Genomic DNA, 22,339 nt, shown 5'->3' on the forward strand with positions numbered 1-22,339 from the left:
CTACCAATCGGTTTTTTTGCTATATAGCGCCCAATGGAAAAATAAATCTATTTTAGAAGAAATTACTTATTCAACAGGTACCCACAACATGTATGGAAACCAATGTTTGTTTTTTTGTAGTTTCCTGTCTCCCGAAAATGTATCTGATGATTATAGGGGCGTGCTGGAATAGACTACGTTTTTTATTTAATGTTTTGTTTTTGAGAAGAAGGCGTTTTACCACACATATTCTGCGAAATAAGCGCTCAAGAGGTGGCCTTGCTATTGTATGTAACGTTATATTTAATGTAGACTTATGTCGTTCTATATGAGCATCGGTCAGCTAAATTACTGAAATGTATGCAGGTGAATGTATCTGCTTAGGTGGTAAGCCTAACCACAATTATAATTGTCTCAACGTTTGCCACGACGTTAATCTGTTGTGTGTATTTCTTTGACAATTGTTCCAAATTTATTTAAATGAGGAAAACTATTGCCAGCCTTGCAGTACGCTGTTAATATTGTTGCATTTTAATAACGTCCCAGATCGCATAAAATATCCGCACGGCTTCTTTTTGCCGCCGGCCCTAAGCTGTCGGCTATAGGTGCGTCCTGCTGGCGGGGATGAAACGTTTGCCGCCGAATAAGTCACTCCCATTTCTTGCGAGATGCCGCCGGCAATCATCCGGCGGTCTGACTGCTTCATTTTCTCTGGCTGTTGCCTCGGTCTAATGGACTGCGTCCGTCCGGCGACAAGCCGCTTTTAAATACAAGGCTACTCTCAAAATCAACCAGCCATGTTGGTTTGGACACACATTCGCATCAGTTCGTCGTTCAATCGCGAGTTACTACAGCCTGCAGTTTGCTAGCTAGCAAAGTCATAGACTACCATCGTTTAAGTAAGTACATGTTTCCTTCTTGTGTAAGGCAATATTATGTTTACATTGTTTTTAGATTATATATTTAAAATGTGTAGTCATCTCATCTTTGTTCTTGCCTAACTACCTAAAGTAGCCTTGTTTACGCAATGTACATGTAAAATTTTAACGAACTATAGTAGGTAGCAAAAGCTTTACATCTAGAAAGACTTAAGTTTAACTTTTAGTGTTTTCTTACAAAAATAACGATGTATATATGTTTAAATTATTTTGTTTGCCTGAACAAGTATGCTGCTAGTCCAGTAGCTAGAGTGGCTAGTAGTGTTAGCTAGCACATGCTGTTTTGCCTTTGTTACAGTGCACACTGTGGCTAGCAAGTTTTGTGCTGTGTTGCTACTGTACTGGATTTAAGGCAATTGTGATTTCTAATTCTCTGAACTGCTGTACTTTTTATGTTTGAGGAAAATTCTGTGTTCACTTGAATCACAACACTCAATGAATACATTTTATTTTTAACAATTTGACTGTTCCACATTTGGCTGATAATGTTTCCCCCCCACAGCATAGCTACTGTATATTCCTAACGTTAACAATCCGGTTTTTTTCACGTTTTCTTGCAGATACCTTGACCAGAGCATAACCGGTTATCTTCACCCAAGAGACCTACTGTTGGTCAATCGTTTTGGCTTTAAAGGTAAATGCATTGTTAGTCACAATGTCTAGTTACTGGGCCAAAAGGAAAATAATATTTTGAGATGGACAAACAGGACATTCACTTCACTACATGCTAATGAAGTTGGATCGATTCCAGAAAACCAGGAAAATGTTGAGCCATCTGTAGACTTCAGAGCTGGTATGTAAAATGTATTGCTGTGATGCTTAATTTGTGATCCTGTAACTAAACTCTACACTTTGTTAGATTTTCACATTTCTGTTCCCTCGTTCTCAGAACCAGGTTTCTCCCCAGTAATCCAGACTCCAGTTCAGAGCGTTGTGCTTAACTAAGTTTTACATTTAAGTCCAAATCATTAAATGTATGCAATTACTTCAAACATATTTTTACATCAATGGAGAAAGTCATCGCTTTGTTATTGGCCCTTGGACGCCCCTGGCATCTTGTGTACAGCACAAAGTTTTCAGCTATGAAGGTATATTCTAGGCCTATGTCTTATTGTCCAGTGTTTTAACAGTATTGAAAATATTGCCTTTGGTAGTTGTTTGTTTATGTAGATTTCCAGAGACTCCAGAATGAAAACCAAGCCCTGAAGGAATGCAATGCACAAGCAGGTGAGAATGTGCACTCTCTTAAATTTTACTTTTTTGTGTGTAATGTAGGTTCAGAATTACCATATGCCTTTCATTTTGTAGCTTTGGATGACAGCCGCTCACTTAAACAGCAGGTGAAGCAAGTAGGGACAATGTTGAAGACGTTTGCTCTAACTGGGCAATCAGGTACAACTTGCAAACAACACCTGTGGTTGTTAGTTTAATACCTGTACATGTAGATATAAATGCCATAGTTTAGTATTTGAGGGACCAGGACTGACTACTTTATTATTTTATTCTGGGAACCCCTGTAGGTGCGTTACCTGAAAGGAGCATCTGACCGTGAAGGCAGAAAAAGCCGCACAGCTGAGAAAGACCCACAGCCGACCCCTTAAACCTAGGCTGACACCCCAGCATCACTGAACTGGAACACTTTCTTTATCCTGCAGTCAGTAACATCAAGAAGCCAGAAGTGCCAGACTACACTCACCAAATCCACCCTGTTCACTGTTTTTTTTATTTTTATTTTAACTTATGCATTGGCTTATTTCATTCCGTCAGTGCTTAACGATTTGCTTAACGTTTGTAAATCCTATTTCATACCTGTTACTTGATATTGCACGTTAACTAGTACCAAAATTCTACTTTCATTCCATCAGTGTGCTTAACTGTTATTCTATTAATAATAGCGTGGAAATACTATTTCATACCTCTGATACTTGATATTGCACATTACCTGGTACCAAATATTCTACTTACTCTGTTTTTAACATCAGCATTTTTCATTCCGTCACAGTGCTTAACTGTTATTCTATTGTTAAATATAGCTTGTAAATCCTTGCAGTTATAATGGTCTGTTCTACTACTGTTAAACACAACTTGATATATATCAAGTTTTGTTTATCACAGATACAAGAGACGCAGATCTTATTGCAGCACGGTGTAAATCTTGTGCTCCAGGTCAGCAATGGCATTATAATGGTCTATTCTACTCTAGAGCTTTACTTTAAATTATTACCACTTTTCCTATTGTTAGAAATTGCTTGAAAATGTGATGTTATACCTCGATTTATTTGGTATCCTGCACATTCTTTGGTACCAAATATCCTCATTACTTATGTTTACTGGTAATTATTTTCATCCCTGAGCTGACCTCTTTATATTATTAACAATTATTGTGTTTGTGTTATAATTTTCCAAAACTCAAAAATAATCAGTCCGGAAGGATTAGGATAGAGCAACTGTCTGTGTCCACCACTTGTAAAACCATTCCCTTTTTGGGGGTTGTCTTTCTGTAGCTTCTCCAGTGCACCTGTTGTCACTTTCATTCACACCAAACGTGCAATTGATTCACAATCGCTTATGCTTCCTAACTGGCCAGATTGATTTCCCTGAAGTTTAATTGATTTGTTGTTATACTGTGATGATTACGCGTTGCAGTGTATTTCCTATTGAATATAACATTTAAATGATTTGCACATCATTGCATTCTGTTTTTCTTTACATTTTACACAGTTACTCAACTTTTCTAGATACATGGTTGTATATTTTAAACACTAAAATAAATATTGTCTGACTCCAATTGATGCCACATAGTGAGTTCTTAGAAAGTACCTCCTTACATTAAAAGAGCTAAATAAAACATCTCAAATAGTTTGTTATTGTTGGTGTTATTCACAGCCATTAGATAAAGCATTTTTCACAGCATTTTTCTCTTGTTAATTTTGTTCCTGTCATTATGTAGCTTCTCTAGTCTAAAGCAATTGGGATAAAGCTCTGGAGAAAATTATTTTGAGCAATGGAGGAATAGGTATGCTTTTAATGACCCAAGTTGGACAAGCTGAAATCCATCTAAGTAGCAAGCTACCTAGCTAGTAAGCTACCTATATTTGTCTGGCGCCACTAGCCTAAGACACTATAAAATAGTTTGTTGGCTTGGTTATAGTTATACCACAGCAGAAAAGGCAAATAATTTATTATATCTGCTATCTAGAAAGCCCAAATAACTAGCAGTTATCTACTTAGCACCCAGGGCCAACATTAGCCCTTCCATTTTTTGTTACATTACAGCCTTATTCTGAAATGGATTCATTAGAATTTCTTCCTCTGGTTGCTGGTAGATGCATAACCAAGAAGATTCAAACTGATCGTTGCCAAAGGCTTTTCTGCAAAGTACTGAGTAGAGTGTCTGAATGCCTATGTACATTAGATATTTTTGTCTTGTACATTTTTTTGCTTTGTCATTATTGGGTATTGCATATAGATTGATTGCATTTTTTTAAAACTTAAATGTAAATTCAGTCTGTAACAATCTGGAGAAACAACTGAAGACTTAGACATAGACATTTGTATGTTCAAGTAGTATGTGATTTACTCCCCTTTTTTAGGTTGGGCACTAATATGTCAACATAATGCATAAATGGTTCCCATCTGAAACTAACTTCAAGTGGGTACAGGTTGAATGTTCCCCATAAATGCATAATGGAACCTGCACTGAATTCTCACAACTTTAATATTTTTGGTTGCAAGATGAGTCCTGATTTGCTCAGTGGCAGGATTTTTTGAGGAAGCTGGCAGGATTTTTTTTGACCAATGTTTGTTAAATCTAGTTAATAAAATATGTTCAAAACACCAATAGGCAAGCTTGCAAGTGTGCCATGGTTGTAGAGTCATACCAAGAAGACCTGAGGCTGTAATTGCTGCCAAAGGTGCCTCAACAAGTAGTGAGTAAATAGATCTGAATCTATTTAACCTCTAAATCTACATACATCTTATACATGAATCTTATACTTAAACTGTCTATTTTATTTGGTCATTAGGGGGTATTGTGTGTAGATTAAGAAGAAAAAAAATACCTCCAAGTGACTATCTACAGCTGCATCAATGTGGCTGTTTTTTAAAAATCCTGCTCATGGTATACAACAATGCCCTGGTGGTTCAGCGTTGGGTGCTTCAATTTGGCTCAGAGCTGCCCGGGATGGAGGTGTGGAAAGTCTGACAGGCCTGTCATGTCACGTTGCACTCTAGCAACTCATTTTGGTAAGGATGGGCATCTGCAATCTCCATCATGGTTGTAAACCTGGGGATTATGTTACCCTCAAGCACACGAATACCGGATGAACACTTTCTGGTTTATTGAGCAGTGTGATAAGAATCAGAACGGCTTGGCAAGACATGCTTGGAGAAAACCTGTCCTAATCTTCGGCTATCCTATTGTGGAGTTGTTACAACAAGGCAAGGACATAATAAGAAATTGTATATCACTATATTGGGATGAAAGAAAAACTGGATGAAAATTGAAAAATAAAATGTTAAGGAACATAACCCTGGCTTGAGAAAAGCTCTTAGTCCACCCTTGTTGAACAAGTCAACTTTTGTGATTTAGGCTAAAAAAGGGAACATGACAATACATTTTAATGAACTGTTTACCAACCAAGAATGCAACAGCTATATTCTAATTTCAAAACATGGAATATATTGTACTATCATTAAGGATTCAAGAACATTGTTTTTACACGTTTGGAAAATTAGAAAATGTATTTCCCAAAACATTAAGTGTCAAAAATAATCACAATCTTGTTTTAAATACTCTCCCCTTGCAAAGAAAACCATACTGTCTTTTACAAACTATTAGGATTTTGGAACACATTGGAAGGGACAAGACCTCCATCTAGAATCTTTCCAGATCCTTGACACCATTGGGTCTGCACTTATGGATTGTCCCCTTTTAATCAAACCACAGGTCCTAAATGGAAATGCTTATGCTTGCTTTCTAAATAATATTTGTTTGTAGAAATATACTATGCTCATTTAAACGAAAGTCTCTATAAGGTTGGACACCTACAGCATATGAAATTGGAGATAATTTGTTTATTTCCTGCAACAACATTAATAAATAGCCAAACATTATGAAGAAGAATTGTTACAAATGATCCCCACAAAAGACCTGCTTAGGATTCATAAATCAATTCTGCCTCACTGTCAATGTAGTTGTGATTCATTGACCAATTACATTGTACACTGAAGTCTGGCATTTGGATGAAGAGTTTGCACAGCGTGTATTGCACCCCCCTGAAAAATGTCCCTCAAATGCCAGAATTCTGCTGTGAAGTGAATCTATTCCCGGGTGAACATGACTTGAATGTCGCTGCACACACACAATGACACACACTTTTTCACACTGTAGGAGGCATGGAGACAGGGATGGAGGGACGAGAATGGCCTACAATCTTTGCCTAATCCTGTTTTAGCAATCGTACATCTGCCCTATATCGTGCACATACTTCATTGATTATGATCTTTACACTGACTGAACCCTACACTAATTATGACCTAGGTTCATTAATCCTCCAAGTTATCTTGATGGGCTATGGGTATTGTGTGGAGGGGTTAAAAACAGCACTGTACTTGTACAGTTTTTGAAATTGGCTGTCAAAACTACTAATCTGTTTGAGTTATCTGTAGTAAGAGAGTGCAGCATTCAAAGACTTGGCCTTTGCCGGTTGACCTGTCGTAAAGAATGTTGCTCATTAGTTTTTGCCCTTGATGCACTTTTAGGTTCTATGAAAAGTGCTGCATGAATTTGATATGTGACACACACAAAATGTATAGGTAACATTTTGTGTACATTTTATGTTTTCATTGTTTAAGAGGTATGCACATTATTTTTGTAACAAAACAATTCTGTTTAAGAGTTTAAGATAATACTTTGGGAGTAATATACCAAGTGTTACCACATGGGGGTAACGACAAGATTTTGGCACTCTTATTGGTGAAGTTCTTTGACTTTATGTTTTGTCATTCTGAGCTAAGTTGTTTAAGAACATCATTCCCAGTCTCACAATATCCCCTTTTTTACAGGTTGTTATAATGTCAAAATATAGGCACACATCATTTTGAGAATGAAGTGTTAAATTCCTGAATGGTAAGGTAGTGACACAAAATTTGAAGGGATTAAAAGGTAGCTAGGGAGAGAAAGAAAATACTGTAAATTCGCAATTGTTTTCTATGCTGTTTCCAATCTATTTAGTTAATTCCTAAAACAACATTTTCATAACTGTTGGACCTAATCTCATAATGTCTTGATGTATTATTGTTAACTTTGTAGCCTTTGGATATTTGTAATGTTTCATTGCTGTTAGCATTGTTCCTTTTACGTAAACCGTTGTTCCTGATATTTCAGAGGGGTAGTTTACCCTTTGCTCTCCAGCGATGTAGGCTAGCCTAGAGTAAATTGATTCACATTTACAGTTATTTCTATTTGCTCTGGGGTTAAAGGGATTTTTGTCCAAGAACCAGACACCTCCAGTCTCTCAATTTCTCCTATTTTACAGGAAAATATAATCTGCTGACTTGGTAGCTGGGACCCATTACAAATACACTATTATTATGAGATGGTCATCATGCGCAAACCTCATACATTTCTTGGAGGAGTTGATTGGCTAGTGCTTTTTAATATAAGTGAAAATAACGTGATACATGGGTTGGACTGGGAATATATTTCCCACCGTAGGTTGAGGAGCTTGTTAAGATTCAGTCATAGATGTGCTTATCAGTATTCACCTGGCAATGGTCTGAAGCTGAGCCCAGACTGCAGTGACTCAGCACTTCGCCAGGATTAGCTGCTGAACCATACGGAACCATTATCCATCGAAAACCATTCACCGTTAATGACCAATCTTGTTTTCAATATCATTAACCATGCCCACATTATGACCCATACATGTCATTGTTATGGAGGGCAGTTGGGGAGGGTATTGGATGTTGATGATTAATGTTCCACTATTTGAAACCATTAAGAGCGTGTGTTGCGTCAGCATAAGTAAGCATTCTGTTAACCGAGGTGTGATGTCAAAAGCAAGTAGAAAAATAGGCTTAGGCATTATATAGATCTGCTAATCTCTATATGACTTGAACATACAGTCCAACATGAGAAGTTAAAGGGGATTGATAATGTGAATGGTCAGTGGTTAATGGTTGCTAGAATGAGCTTCTGGGTCTAAGTGCCACTTCCAGTATCCTTTGACACTGTGCTCCCAATCCTTTTAGGCAAATCTGTATTAACGTGCAACAGCGAACGTCTGCTATGCAACTATCAATTTAGATAGTCAAAGATTAAAGTGATATGACACGATTACTTCCCATCATTAGCGAACTTGAATAAATATATGATTTCTAATACTCAGACCTAATAGTGAGTTTCAAAGTCCTGTTTGGAGAGGACTCAGAATGTTCGGGGACCCTTTTTGTCTCGACTTTTACTATCAGTGGCCAGCGATCGCAGAGGGCATCTTTAAACATACTGCAGCTAATGAAGTAAATAGGAAGAGATAGGAAAGTTAATTCACCGCTGAACACAATTTACTTTCCTTCCTTGAGGATCAATCATGCCACTGCCGTAGTTGTCGTCACATTAGCATTTGAATAATGAACAAAACTAATGGCGCTATCAAAATGTTGCAATTACATGTGTTGGTAATCCTTGATATGAAAGCCCTAATTCGTTAAAGAAACAGGAGAATCGTTCACATTGGACAAATAGTCATTACATTACTAACTACGACATAATGAAATAATCTCCAGGGGTTGTACATCAAGAAGCTTTGTCGCATGAAAAAAGTAAAAGAAGTACCTTAACGACTGTAGGTGCCCCTTTTCGGCCCATGTCATCAAAAGCACTTGCTTCAAAACTTTGAATGCCATGGTTATCTGTGGGATGAAAGTGATTCTACTTCTAGGTTATGCACAGATAAGCAACATGTCATACATGTATCATATACCTATGATTTTCTTATTGGCCAAGGTCCCAGACTACATCTTTTACACAAACTCTATTGAAGGCAGTTAGAACTATCTATGGCAGTGTTTCCCAATCCTGGCCCTGGGGACCCCAAGGGGTGCACATTTTAGTAGTTTGTCCTGGCACTCTCACACCTGATTCAAATGTTGCCCTACCACTTACACACCTGATTGACACAATCAACCTATCATCAAGTCTTTAGTTTGAATCAGGTGTGTGGCAAATCATGTGTTTTTGAAATACATTAATTATAGATATAGACTTGTCCCTGTGATTCATAAGGAGGTTGAGGTCTACTGGAAGGATTTCTACAGTGCTTATGATTCATTTGGAGGTCTTCTGTTAAATAACAAATAAGGAGATAGAATACCATTTATCAATGTAAAACATATTTATATTTATAGACCTTTGTTTACCCCACAATTATTGGTATGTAGTAATTTGTTTTTTATAATTGAATAATGCCAAGTTTTAAAAAGAAAACACTAGCCAATCAACTTGGTTTGCTCTTTTATAAGTGTCTTTACCCTGGACCTACACTGGAACATATTGATACAGCTGGAACCTACAGAATATTTTAATGGAGTTAACTATATCTGGGAGACATGAAATGTCTTTAGTTGGAGGTCCAGGAAACTGTAGGTTTCAATTGAAATGTCAGAATGTTTGTCAGTGTTTACTTTTTGTACTTGGCATTGTTCCATTATTTCAAAGGTCTGAAATTTTAGTTTGTCCATAAAGTTATGATAAATCAATCAATCAATAAAATGTATTTATAAAGCCCTATTTACAACAGCAATTGTCACAAAGTGCTTTACAGAGACACCCGGCCTTAAACCCCAAGGAGCAAACAACAGTAGTGTTGAATTTCAGTGGCTAGGAAAAACTCCCTAAGAAGGTCGAATTTAGGGAGAAACCTAGAGAGGACCCAGGCTCAGAGGGGTGACCAGTCCTCTTCTGGCTGTGCTGGGTGTCCTTACGCTTCTCACCCTATCTCTAAGGGATCGCCCAGCCACCCTGCGGAGAAAGCTCATTTGGGCTGCCTGTATCCGGGATCTTGTCCTTTCGGTCATGACCCAAAGCTCATGACCATAGGTGAGAGTAGGAACGTAGATTGACCGGTAAGTCGAGAGCTTCGCCTTGTGGCTCAGCTCTTTCTTCACCAGAACAGACCGATACATCGACCGCATTACTGCAGAAGCTGCACCGATCCGTCTGTCAATCTCCCGTTCCATCCTTCCCTCACTCGTGAACAAGACCCCTAGATACTTAAACTCCTCCACTTGAGGCAGGCACTCTCCACCAACCTGAAGTGGGCAAGCCACCCTTTTCCGACTGAGGACCATGGCCTCGGATTTGTCAAACCTTTTTGAATACATTTAATCCACATAGACAATGTCAAGAAAGGTGGTGGCACGGAGAATAACTGGTTTGCTCCCTGTTTGGGCAGGAGGACTGTCAGTGAACTAAACAATTTTGTTAGCAGTAGCACACTGATGTCGGTTTCATTGTGTCATCATTTTGTGGCCGCAATATTTGGAAGAGGGTCTTCATTTTTTTAATACAACTAGAGGTCAAGTGGAAATATTTTTTGCACGTTGGGGAGAGTGGCACTTTTTATTGATAACTAAAATTTGGCCAGCCCCCCTTTCTCAGCAATGAAACAGGTAGTGGACGGATGTAGGCAGAGATCTGGAAACAAGCCATAAAGAGCACAAGGAGAAGCAGAAGAGCCTTTGTCTCTTTATCAACACTTCATCTGTTAGAGCAGAGAAGAAGTGAAGCATTTTTCTTTTTATTCCTGCAAAGAAAGCAGTATAAAGTTCCAGCACATTTGATCCTCAAACGCACAGCAGATTATATTTCTCTGTGGGGACCTGTGGGGATTTAGTTCCAAGTCTCAGTTCCAAGGTGTTACGCTGCTATATTATTGTGCTGGGGGATATGAGGAATTCACTACTAACTTTTTTTCAGTCTCCTCCAGTTTTAAATTTTAGGAGGAGATGAGGTCCTGGTCCACACCTGCGGATTACCTGGTTTGGGGGGCCCGTTGCTGTCCCTGTCCTTGTCCACCTGGTCATACCTAGTCTAAAATCAAACTCTGGATTTAGCCCAGAGACATTTATTATTATTCCAATTGGACTCTTAATATCTCACCCAGCACAGCCAGAAGAGGACTGGTCACCCCTCTGAGCCTGGGTCCTCTCTAGGTTTCTCCCTAAATTCGACCTTCTTAGGGAGTTTTTCCTAGCCACTGAAATTCAACACTACTGTTGTTTGCTCCTTGGGGTTTAAGGCCGGGTGTCTCTGTAAAGCACTTTGTGACAATTGCTGTTGTAAATAGGGCTTTATAAATACATTTTATTGATTGATTGATTTATCATAACTTTATGGACAAACTAAAATTTCAGACCTTTGAAATAATGGAACAATGCCAAGTACAAAAAGTAAACACTGACAAACATTCTGACATTTCAATTGAAACCTACAGTTTCCTGGACCTCCAACTAAAGACATTTCATGTCTCCCAGATATAGTTAACTCCATTAAAATATTCTGTAGGTTCCAGCTGTATCAATATGTTCCAGTGTAGGTCCAGGGTAAAGACACTTATAAAAGAGCAAACCAAGTTGATTGGCTAGTGTTTTCTTTTTAAAACTTGGCATTATTCAATTATAAAAAACAAATTACTACATACCAATAATTGTGGGGTAAACAAAGGTCTATAAATATAAATATGTTTTACATTGATAAATGGTATTCTATCTCCTTATTTGTTATTTAACAGAAGACCTCCAAATGAATCATAAGCACTGTAGAAATCCTTCCAGTAGACCTCAACCTCCTTATGAATCACAGGGACAAGTCTATATCTATAATTAATGTATTTCAAAAACACATGATTTGCCACACACCTGATTCAAACTAAAGACTTGATGATAGGTTGATTGTGTCAATCAGGTGTGTAAGTGGTAGGGCAACATTTGAATCAGGTGTGAGAGTGCCAGGACAAACTACTAAAATGTGCACCCCTTGGGGTCCCCAGGGCCAGGATTGGGAAACACTGCCATAGATAGTTCTAACTGCCTTCAATAGAGTTTGTGTAAAAGATGTAGTCTGGGACCTTGGCCAATAAGAAAATCATAGGTATATGATACATGTATGACATGTTGCTTATCTGTGCATAACCTAGAAGTAGAATCACTTTCATCCCACAGATAACCATGGCATTCAAAGTTTTGAAGCAAGTGCTTTTGATGACATGGGCCGAAAAGGGGCACCTACAGTCGTTAAGGTACTTCTTTTACTTTTTTCATGCGACAAAGCTTCTTGATGTACAACCCCTGGAGATTATTTCATTATGTCGTAGTTAGTAATGTAATGACTATTTGTCCAATGTGAACGATTCTCCTGTTTCTTTAACGAATTAGGGCTTTCATATCAAGGATTACCAACACATGTAATTGCAACATTTTGATAGCGCCATTAGTTTTGTTCATTATTCAAATGCTAATGTGACGACAACTACGGCAGTGGCATGATTGATCCTCAAGGAAGGAAAGTAAATTGTGTTCAGCGGTGAATTAACTTTCCTATCTCTTCCTATTTACTTCATTAGCTGCAGTATGTTTAAAGATGCCCTCTGCGATCGCTGGCCACTGATAGTAAAAGTCGAGACAAAAAGGGTCCCCGAACATTCTGAGTCCTCTCCAAACAGGACTTTGAAACTCACTATTAGGTCTGAGTATTAGAAATCATATATTTATTCAAGTTCGCTAATGATGGGAAGTAATCGTGTCATATCACTTTAATCTTTGACTATCTAAATTGATAGTTGCATAGCAGACGTTCGCTGTTGCACGTTAATACAGATTTGCCTAAAAGGATTGGGAGCACAGTGTCAAAGGATACTGGAAGTGGCACTTAGACCCAGAAGCTCATTCTAGCAACCATTAACCACTGACCATTCACATTATCAATCCCCTTTAACTTCTCATGTTGGACTGTATGTTCAAGTCATATAGAGATTAGCAGATCTATATAATGCCTAAGCCTATTTTTCTACTTGCTTTTGACATCACACCTCGGTTAACAGAATGCTTACTTACCGAAAGGACAAGATCCCGGATACAGGCAGCCCAAATGAGCTTTCTCCGCAGGGTGGCTGGGCGATCCCTTAGAGATAGGGGGGACACCGAGGCGTTCCCAGGCCAGCCGGGAGACATAGTCCCTCCAGCGTGTCCTAGGTCTTCCCCGGGGTCTCCTCCCGGTGGGACGGGACCGGAACACCTTCCCAGGAAGGCGTTCCGGAGGCATCCGAAAGAGATGCCCAAGCCACCTCAGCTGACCCCTCTTGATGTGGAGGAGCACCGGCTCTACTCTGAGCTCCTCCCGGGTGACCGAGCTTCTCACCCTATCTCTAAGGGATCGCCCAGCCACCCTGCGGAGAAAGCTCATTTCGGCCGCCTGTATCCGGGATCTTGTCCTTTCGGTCATGACCCAAAGCTCATGACCATAGGTGAGAGTAGGAACGTAGATTGACCAGTAAATCGAGAGCTTCGCCTTGCGGCTCAGCTCTTTCTTCACCACGACAGACCGATACATCAACCGCATTACTGCAGAAGCTGCACCGATCCGTCTGTCAATCTCCCGTTCCTTCCTTCCCTCACTCGTGAACAGGACCCCTAGATACTTAAACTCCTCCACTTGAGGCAGGCACTCTCCACCAACCTGAAGTGGGCAAGCCACCCTTTTCCGACTAAGGACCATGGCCTCGGATTTGGAGGTACTGATTTTCATCCCCACCGCTTCACACTCGGCTGCAAACCGTCCAAGTGCATGCTGAAGGTCCTGGCTTGAAGAATGCAAAGATGTGCAAAACATTTAAACCCTAAATTATAGTTTTTTTTTTCAGCATGACCATCCCACATTTTCCACCAAATTCTGTTTTGTTGGTGGTCATAAAGCTCCATGTTAATCTTCTCTGCTTATAGGTGCTGACATGTCTTCATAAGAGTAAAGGCTTTCTTCTGGTAAGTTTTCCATATAGCTTGCCGGCATGCATAGTGCTGCCTGAAAGAATGTGAACCTATAGTGCAATTATACAACCCCATTTCCAGAAATGTGGGACGCGGTGTAAAATGGAAGTAAAAACAGAATGCAAAGATGTGCAAATCATCTAAACCCTATATTAAATAGAAAATAGAGCAAAGGCAATATATCAAATGTTGAAACTGAAATTTTTTATTGTTCCTTGAAAAATATATACAAACTTGGGATTTGATGTCAGAAACACGTTTAAAAAAACCTGGGACAGGGGCAACAAAAGACTGGTAAAGTTATGTAATACAAAAAAAGAAACTGGGGAAACATCTGACAACTAACTGGGTTAATTGGAAACAGGTCAGTAACATGACTGGGTAGAAAAAGAGCATCCCAGAGAGGCTGAGTCTGTCAGAAGTGAAGATGGGGAGGGGGCAAATAGTGCAACAATTTAAGAATAAGATTTCTCAACGGAAAATTGCAAAGACTTTGGGGATCTCATAACCTACAGTACATAATATCATTAAAAGATTCAGAGAATCCAGAGAAATCTATACACAATAGGTAAAAAAAACTATATTGGTTGGCCATGATTTTCTGGCATTCAGACACCAAAAAAAAAAAAAAAAAACAGACACCATTCTGCAGTGGAAATCACTGCGTGGACTCAGGAACACTTCAGAAAATCATAATCTGTGAACACAGTTTCTTGCTGCATCCGCAAATGCGGGTTAAAACGCTTCCATGCTAAGAAGAAATCAGGTTTAAACAAGATCCAGAAACACTGCCGCCTTCTCTGGACCCGAGCTCATTTAAGATGGACTGAGGCAAAGTGGAAAATGGTCCTGTGGTCTGACAACTCAAAATGTTTATTTGTTTATGGGAATCATGGAGGCCACGTCCTACAGGTTTCGTTATAGCCTTTCCATGGTTTTGTTTGAAATAATTATTTCTTGATGAACAACATTTCTCTCGTTCAACAGTTTGTGTTCTTTGAACAATTTTCCATAAATGGGAATAAAAGATTTGCACATCATTACATTCTGTTTTTATTTGTATTTTACGCAGCGTCACAACATTTTTGGAAACAGTGTTGTGAAATAAAACAGTATATATGTGTATCATTTGACTAGCTAGCTATTCTGAACTTAATTAAGGTTATCCAATAGTAGTAGTTAGTATATGGTTGTCCGATAGATCAGATGGGTGTCAAGTTACCATTTAGATGTTATCTGCATTTGGAACAAGTTAGGAGAGAACATTGGCAGACAGGCTGCAGAAGTATCAGTGCAATGACGACTGACAACTACAAGCTATAAAAGGGTTGATGCACAGTCCCTCATCTTGTTCTTGCGAGTGTTGTTGATGACCGTGACTGGTTAAGAGAGAGCCAACCCATTCAGGATTTGATCAGGACTGGTGTGTTCTCAAATGTAAGACGATTCCTGTGGTATTTGCATATTTGCATTAAAACAGTCATGGACATGTATCATAAACAATTTGTTATGATCTAAAGTAGTGACTTTGCAACAGCCTGTAAACACAGTGACCATGACAGCACTGTGTATGGCTAATGACTTATTTGCATACAGGCCTACTATTCCTCGGACTGGCTACAGGTCTGGTTAGAATATTGAAGACTCATATGGTTTTAATAGTTATTTTTAGTGATGGGCATTCCAAGTCTTTTTGGTGTGCCGGCTCCTCTGCTGAAATAGTTTACGTTTTATCTGTCTTAATTATTAAATAGTTTGCAGCATTTTATGACATGACCGTATTGGAAAAATGTGTATGCAACACAAATTTATTGTTTCTTCCTCGTGGATATGCAATCTTCAGTGAATAATGTTGTAAATCATCAGCAAATAACATACATAACAGCTCATTTCATCAATGCGGTCCGGGTTCCCAACATTCATCAAAAAGAGCTGTGTGAAACCAACTTCAAACAGTTCAGTGAAATTTTTATCATGCTAACAGATTTTAAAGCTGCTAACAGTATTGCCTCCTCTCTGACTGTTAACAATACCCCACACTGAGCTCTATCTGTGTACTCTGCTTTAGAAAACAACATTGCTTGACAATGTTTCAACCATTTGGACTATACAAAACTATACAAAACACCCCATCAGTGACGTTTTAAGATAGCTGTGGAGTGAGCTTACGGTACGTTCTATACTCTGCTACAAGTGCAAAAAGAACAATTTGTTTGCAAACATGCTAATTTTTATTCACTGCAGTCTATTTTTTATCCAAACAAGTGGAAACTTTTCTAACCAAAATTCCTATAGATTGTTCACACATTCCTTCCATGTAATTCCCAAACATTCTATGAAAGCGTGAAAATTTGATCAGAAAATACCTTGGGATGTACTTTTCTGTCAATTTCACTTTAGGATGACAAGCTTAGAGTGAAATTGATAATTTTCTCATTACCTAAGATATTTCATTAAGAGAAGACAGATCCAAATGAATCCTGTGCAGTAGGTAAATACATTTTAAAACATATAACTAAAACCTGTTTCTGACTTATTTCTGGAGTCTTGGGTCAGGTATCTGAATTTTCAAGTCTAATTTAGCTGGAGAACCTCTAATGTGGAGTGAACTTGTGATTGCCTACATTTTTAACTATGTAGCACTCAGTTTCAAAAATAACCAAACAGCGAAAAATAGCCAAACAGCGAATCATGTGGCTTCAACTGAATATATAGAGCATGCAGACATTGTCAAGAGACTTAGTTGTTGTTCAACCAAACATTAGAATTGGGAAGACACTTGAGCAACTCTTACTATGATATGATTGTTGGTGCCAGACGTGGTGGTTCCTGCATCTCAGAAACTGCTATCACCTGGGATTTTTATGCTCTACAATCTCTCAAGTAAGTGGCAGGTCTGAGGGAGAAAACCCTGTGTTAATGATAGAGGTAAGATGACACTGACCAGAGTCATTCAGAAAGGCCACAAATACTCCATTACTCTTTACAACAGTGGTGTGCTGAAGGTCCTCTCTGAATGCACAATGCGTTCAGAGAGGACTAGATAGGTGTACTTAGTAAAGACAACTGGTGTGTAGCTTGGTTGCATTTCAGAGGTGCAACAAAGACTAATCTTAAATATAGAACATGTATAGAAAATGCGTAGATAGCTATTAACCAGAAAACATGCTTAAAAGCTTAGTGATGAAAACTTTGATTTGGGAATAAGCAAAAAAAAATTAAACATTGCAAATATATAAACCAAGAATAGAGAAGACATGATTTCTGTTCTGTTTGTTGGAGAGACATGTTTGTAGTCCTAGATCTTCAACCCTCTCCTCTGGGACCCCCAGAGGTTACACCATTTTGTTGTAAACCTTAACAGGAACAACAGATTCACTAATCAAGGGCGTGATGAATAGATAATGGCTGTGGGTCCCAGAGGAGACAGTTTAATAAATGTGCAATTCATTAAAATAAATAATCTCAGAATGTAAAAAAAAAAGCATCTTAAAACATGTCAGTGTAGGATAAAAAAGTAAAAGCTGCATACTCATTTTTAAACCTCTATAAAAAATAAAACACACTGCTCTCCCTTCTGCCCCACCCACAAACACATCCCTCCAGAGCAAAATACAATTTCCAACACACTAGTCCTAACCCCAAAACACATCCCTCCACAGAGCAAAAACACACGTTCTAACACCCTCCCCGACTTTTGAATAGCCCCCCACAATGATAATCGAACTGTCCCTAAAAGATACCATTTGCATCTCATTACTATTTCTAATGAAATATGCCAGATTTACATAGTTATCCGGAAGACGCACTTTCGTCCTAGATGCCTGAACCAAAGTCAAATGAATGTTATCAGTTCGCCATGTAGCCCACACAACCGAATTGCATAGACTACTAATTTCGATTTAATTAAGTTATTTGAACTAGCCATCGCAGGTAGAGAGATAGTGCCTATGTCTAATTATTTTAGTGTTTTCATTCACTTTTTTTGCACATGAGAATGGCACACATCGCGCGAGTTGATTCTGCAGTAGATTCACCGCGCGCTGCTTCCTTGAAGAGAGAGTACCGGTGTCGGCTTGAGGCTCTCTGATTGGCTATACCACAGGATGCCCAGGTGCTGACAAAGGATGGAATCAGCAGCTGGAACTTACCGTAGTGCATGACAGGGATAAGGAGAGGGATCCGCGGCTTTCTGTCTTTCTAGTCCATGCTAAACAGATTTTCATAGGAATTGGACGTATAATTATCACAACACAGTGAACAAAGATATGTAAATCCTCACCTCGCGTGGCCTGCGCACTCTCACTGTAATTCAAACCTCGTGACTCAATTGTGCCTGCTGCGACTGCTGCGTGGGGGAAATAACCAGAAGAGAAGCCGGTGAAAGTATCTTGGAGACTGCTTAAAAGGAAGTTTATCCAAACGCATCTTCCCACGTTGTCTGTACTGGAGAGCGCTCTGTTTGCAGGCTGTAGCTGGCGGTCATCCGGCTCCCACTGATCTCGTGTAAGTAATCGATCATCAAAACAACTTATTTGCCTTGAAACAGACTACCTCTCCGATATGATATCCAACAGCATAGAACCCAATCGGGAAATGTCCCGATTCAAATTTTAAATTAACTTTCTCCTTGTTGGAAAATTTGCCTATCATCGTTCCAGATAGACTATAACCTAGAACAGCCTTATATAATAGGCAGTATTATCTTGTCTTTGTTTACCTGATCAGATCTAATCTATTTCGATCGATATGACACTATTAATTAGTCCTACAGGTGATTGTTTTGGGATAAAGGTGACCCCACATAGCGTGGACCGAAAGCCCATCAACAAATTCGTTTGTCAACAACACCTGTTTTGCATGTTGATGCTGTTACTGATGTTGATTCGTGCCAAATCCCTATTGATTATCTGTTTTAATAAGCCAGTGCCAGCAACGTGGCAGTCTGAACGGGGGATGGATAGTTTGGACTCAAAGGCTTTAATTCATTAGGTTCGATCTGGTAAAACGACATTGTGTTGACCATTGATTTTCTAGTATAGGCAAGGTATATAATGGACTCTGAGGTATGCTACAGGCCTTCCTGATATGCATAAAACACATAACAGCTGTTTTAAATGAGCCTTATACGCCTGAGCCTAACAGTTGCAGCGGTAGGCTACCTATGCAGGCGAATATAGCAGGTATTGTTAACCAGTGTTTGGGTAGCTCTGACGCTGCATAGGTCACATTCTGGCGATGATGCTGGGGAATGCGTGAGATTGAGTCATGAGAGCCGGTTTTGGGGATTTAAATCACGGTAAGAATGTGGTAATAAAAAGGTGACTGTTACGAGTCATAGGCTACTCTCAGCTGGCTTGGGTTTAAATAATAATATTACCGTGTATCCGATTATTTGAATTTGTAACCAAAATTATATGGGCGAGTCCAGCGTTATGAACCTCATTTACATGCTAATTCACAACTGTTAATGTTTCACAGAGCTCACTAAAAAACAAAGGTATAGTCTACATGTGTCTACTTCCAATCAAATGTCTGAAAATGTTCCAACTAGAACTCATAGTTTTTAAAGATATCAACAATGGCAAAGGTTCAAAAGGATGAAGGAATTTATATGCAATGTTATTGTTTTATCAGTAGCCAACCTAACTTTTCAACTATGACACAAAACATGATTGAATGTCCCAACAAATCAACAACGTTTTCTTTTTTATTTCTCTTGCTGCCTGGGAGCTGTAATTAGGAGTACATGAACTGTGCTAATGTTGATGCACAAAATAAAGACGAAAAGTGGCGTATAATATAAATTTGCCCTCTGTGGCAAGACTGTAGACAAAACTTTAAGCTTAAAGCACTCACATTTGGTCTGTATTGCTTCCAACACATCTGACCTTTGTTACAAATACTGTTTTATTTGCCCTCTGTGGCAAGACTGTAGACAAAACTTTAAGCTTAAAGCACTCACATTTGGTCTGTATTGCTTCCAACACATCTGACCTTTGTTACAAATACTGTTTTTTAATTCATTAAAATCCTATCTAAAGACCTATAATTAGAAAAAAAAAATCTAGGAGTATGTCTCCTTTCTTAATTCACATCAGTTGTTTTTCTGTCAAGGGGTTTCCTCAGTAACAGTCAGTTTTGGTGTATCCACACAAACCATTGGCTATTGCCTGGCGAGCAGCTTGTGAATTCAATGCAGCATATTCACATCTTGGCATCTACAGTTGGAAGGTGGTAATTGGGAGGCCGGCACTGAGTGTGATAACAAGATAGCAGACAGTGACAAATGATCAGGTGTTTCTCTGCATTCCAGGGACCAGAATGCAATCCAAATGCATTCCAAATAGAACCCTATTTCTAATATAGTGCACTAGTTTTGAACTGAAGCCTTAAGGGACAAAATACTCTCAAGTGTTAGGGTGTCATTATACTATTGAGTGTTAGGGTGTCATTTGTGACAAAGAGCCAGAATGTAGGCAACAGTTGACAGATAGGCCTACTTCTGAGGCCATACTCAGCCAATAGGGAATTGGAAACTGTCTTATTCCTGACACATTAGTGAGACAAGAAAAATGGCCAACAACCAGCAGACTCCAAGAAAGGCAAGAACACCAAATAAGTAGGACACTTTTTGACGGGACTTGGTGTCGTTTTTCATGTATTTTACGAGAAAGACTTGTAAACCATTTCCAGTGCATATGTTTCTGCAGTTTAGGTGCCACGTTTTGGTCTATGACTATAGCACTTTGTAGAATCCTCTATGATCTATGCATTAAATTGTTTTCACATTCTCCCTATCTCCAGTCTTTAGTCACAAAGTAAGCCAGGACACGCATCGCACCTCATCGGCCAGTGTATTAAACTCAAGTGGTTAAGTAATAATGCATTTTATTCATAAGCTATATCTTAGAGCTCAAACGTCCCTCGTAGTGACTCCGATTGGCCCACCAAACGGCACCCCATTCCCTATGTACACTACATTCGACCAGAGCCCAACGGGCACTTTTCAGAATTACTGTACTGTAGGAAATTGGGTACAATTTGAGATTTTGACATTGAGAGTGGTTCTCTCCCTTCTTGTTATTGCTGAGAGCTAATCCTTAAGTTAGCCACCAAAAGGCAAATACAAGCAGTTAATTTAATGCTTGACTGCCTCTGCCCTTTGAGCTCATGCACACAGGCCTGCTTTTTATGCATCCATTCGGTCGAGGACTCCGCGTGGTTAATCCTTTTACTGTACAGTTTGTGAAAGATCCTAGTCCAGCGAGGGGTAACTATTTTCAGTCACAGGGTAATTTATGTTTGAGCAGATGATAACTATAGCAACTTTCAAAAGTTATTTGTTCACTGCATATTTCGTACTGTTAGGGCCTTTACAGTATGTCTCTCTGCAAATGCATACATGTCCAGTCAAGTGCAAAAGGATTGGCACCCATAAAGATGCGCAGAAAATATGTATAGAATAAATGATAATATTGCATCCTAAAGAAATCTTAAAATTACATTGTTTTACACTAATAACATTTTTAGGGAAACAGAGGCTGGTAAGGCAGCAAATTCTCTGAAAGGAACATGTGAAAAGAATTGGCAGATTTGTTGTGAATCCTTTTAAAGTCAGGAGTCTACTGTTAGAATTTTAGGAACGTGATGGGTGTTCATTAAATCAAGATGTTTTAGGGAGTCAGAGATGCTCTACTAGCTCAATAAGTGGGCTACAGCAAATTAATTGATTACCCATTCTGCTCTATGTTGGAAAATATTTCAAGGCCTGGTAGCAAACTCTCTGTGGCTTGGTACAGTTCCAAGGCTGTTGTTGGGGAACCTGTATCTATGCATCATCTCTTCAGATTTTGTATCAAATTAATCCTTTCTTGACAGATTATAATGTGTTCTTGTGGTTTTTGTGTTTCAGGAAGATCGGCTTGAGGCCACATTTTGGCAGTCAGGTTGATTATTATTATTATTTTTTTTTTTTGAGACATGCTGTTTGTCTACTTGATAAAGGCAATGTTGCTATTGACGTTAACCTATTATAGCTTGAGGCCCTTTGTTGCCAGGTTCTTAACAGTGCATAATATTGCATATACTACTCTTCTATAGTTTTGAAAATGAGATGCAATTCAAGTTCTACTAACACATGCGTAGTCATTTTTGCTGTTAAAAAGGAACATGGCGTGATTAGGATAGCGCAACGAGAACCCGACCGAACAAGTAGAAGAGGCATAAATAAAGAGATTTTAATGATATTTTAAATAAAATAGAAAACTAAAACGTAACCTTCGTTTTAAATTAGCAACGTATTTCAACGTCCAGGGCGCATACAAGTTAATGTAAAAGGTGATAGACATTTTTTTTTTTTAAATTGCACTTTTCTT

General features: G+C 38.9%; 1 protein-coding gene and 1 long non-coding RNA gene across 3 annotated transcripts in view; both read left to right on the plus strand.

Annotated features, from left to right (window-relative positions):
* Nucleotides 1-2,103: 2,103 nt before the first annotated feature.
* Nucleotides 2,104-2,463, plus strand: LOC105027374. Its single transcript, XR_829285.4, has 3 exons — nucleotides 2,104-2,144; nucleotides 2,226-2,309; nucleotides 2,438-2,463. It is a non-coding gene; the product is annotated as an uncharacterized LOC105027374 (long non-coding RNA).
* Nucleotides 2,464-18,066: 15,603 nt separating this feature from the next.
* The window catches only part of myrip (myosin VIIA and Rab interacting protein), a 129,898-nt gene continuing 125,625 nt past the window's right edge, over nucleotides 18,067-22,339 (plus strand). Inside the window, exon 1 of one of the 2 annotated variants that reach the window (XM_010899470.5) lies at nucleotides 18,067-18,467. The gene's annotated coding sequence lies outside the window, so the exon portion shown is untranslated. The remainder of the gene's footprint in view (nucleotides 18,468-22,339) is intronic. The other variant, XM_020042018.3, reaches the window with a different exon arrangement.

The sequence above is a fragment of the Esox lucius genome, chromosome 21 (assembly GCF_011004845.1).
Source record: "Esox lucius isolate fEsoLuc1 chromosome 21, fEsoLuc1.pri, whole genome shotgun sequence".
NCBI lineage: Eukaryota > Metazoa > Chordata > Actinopteri > Esociformes > Esocidae > Esox > Esox lucius.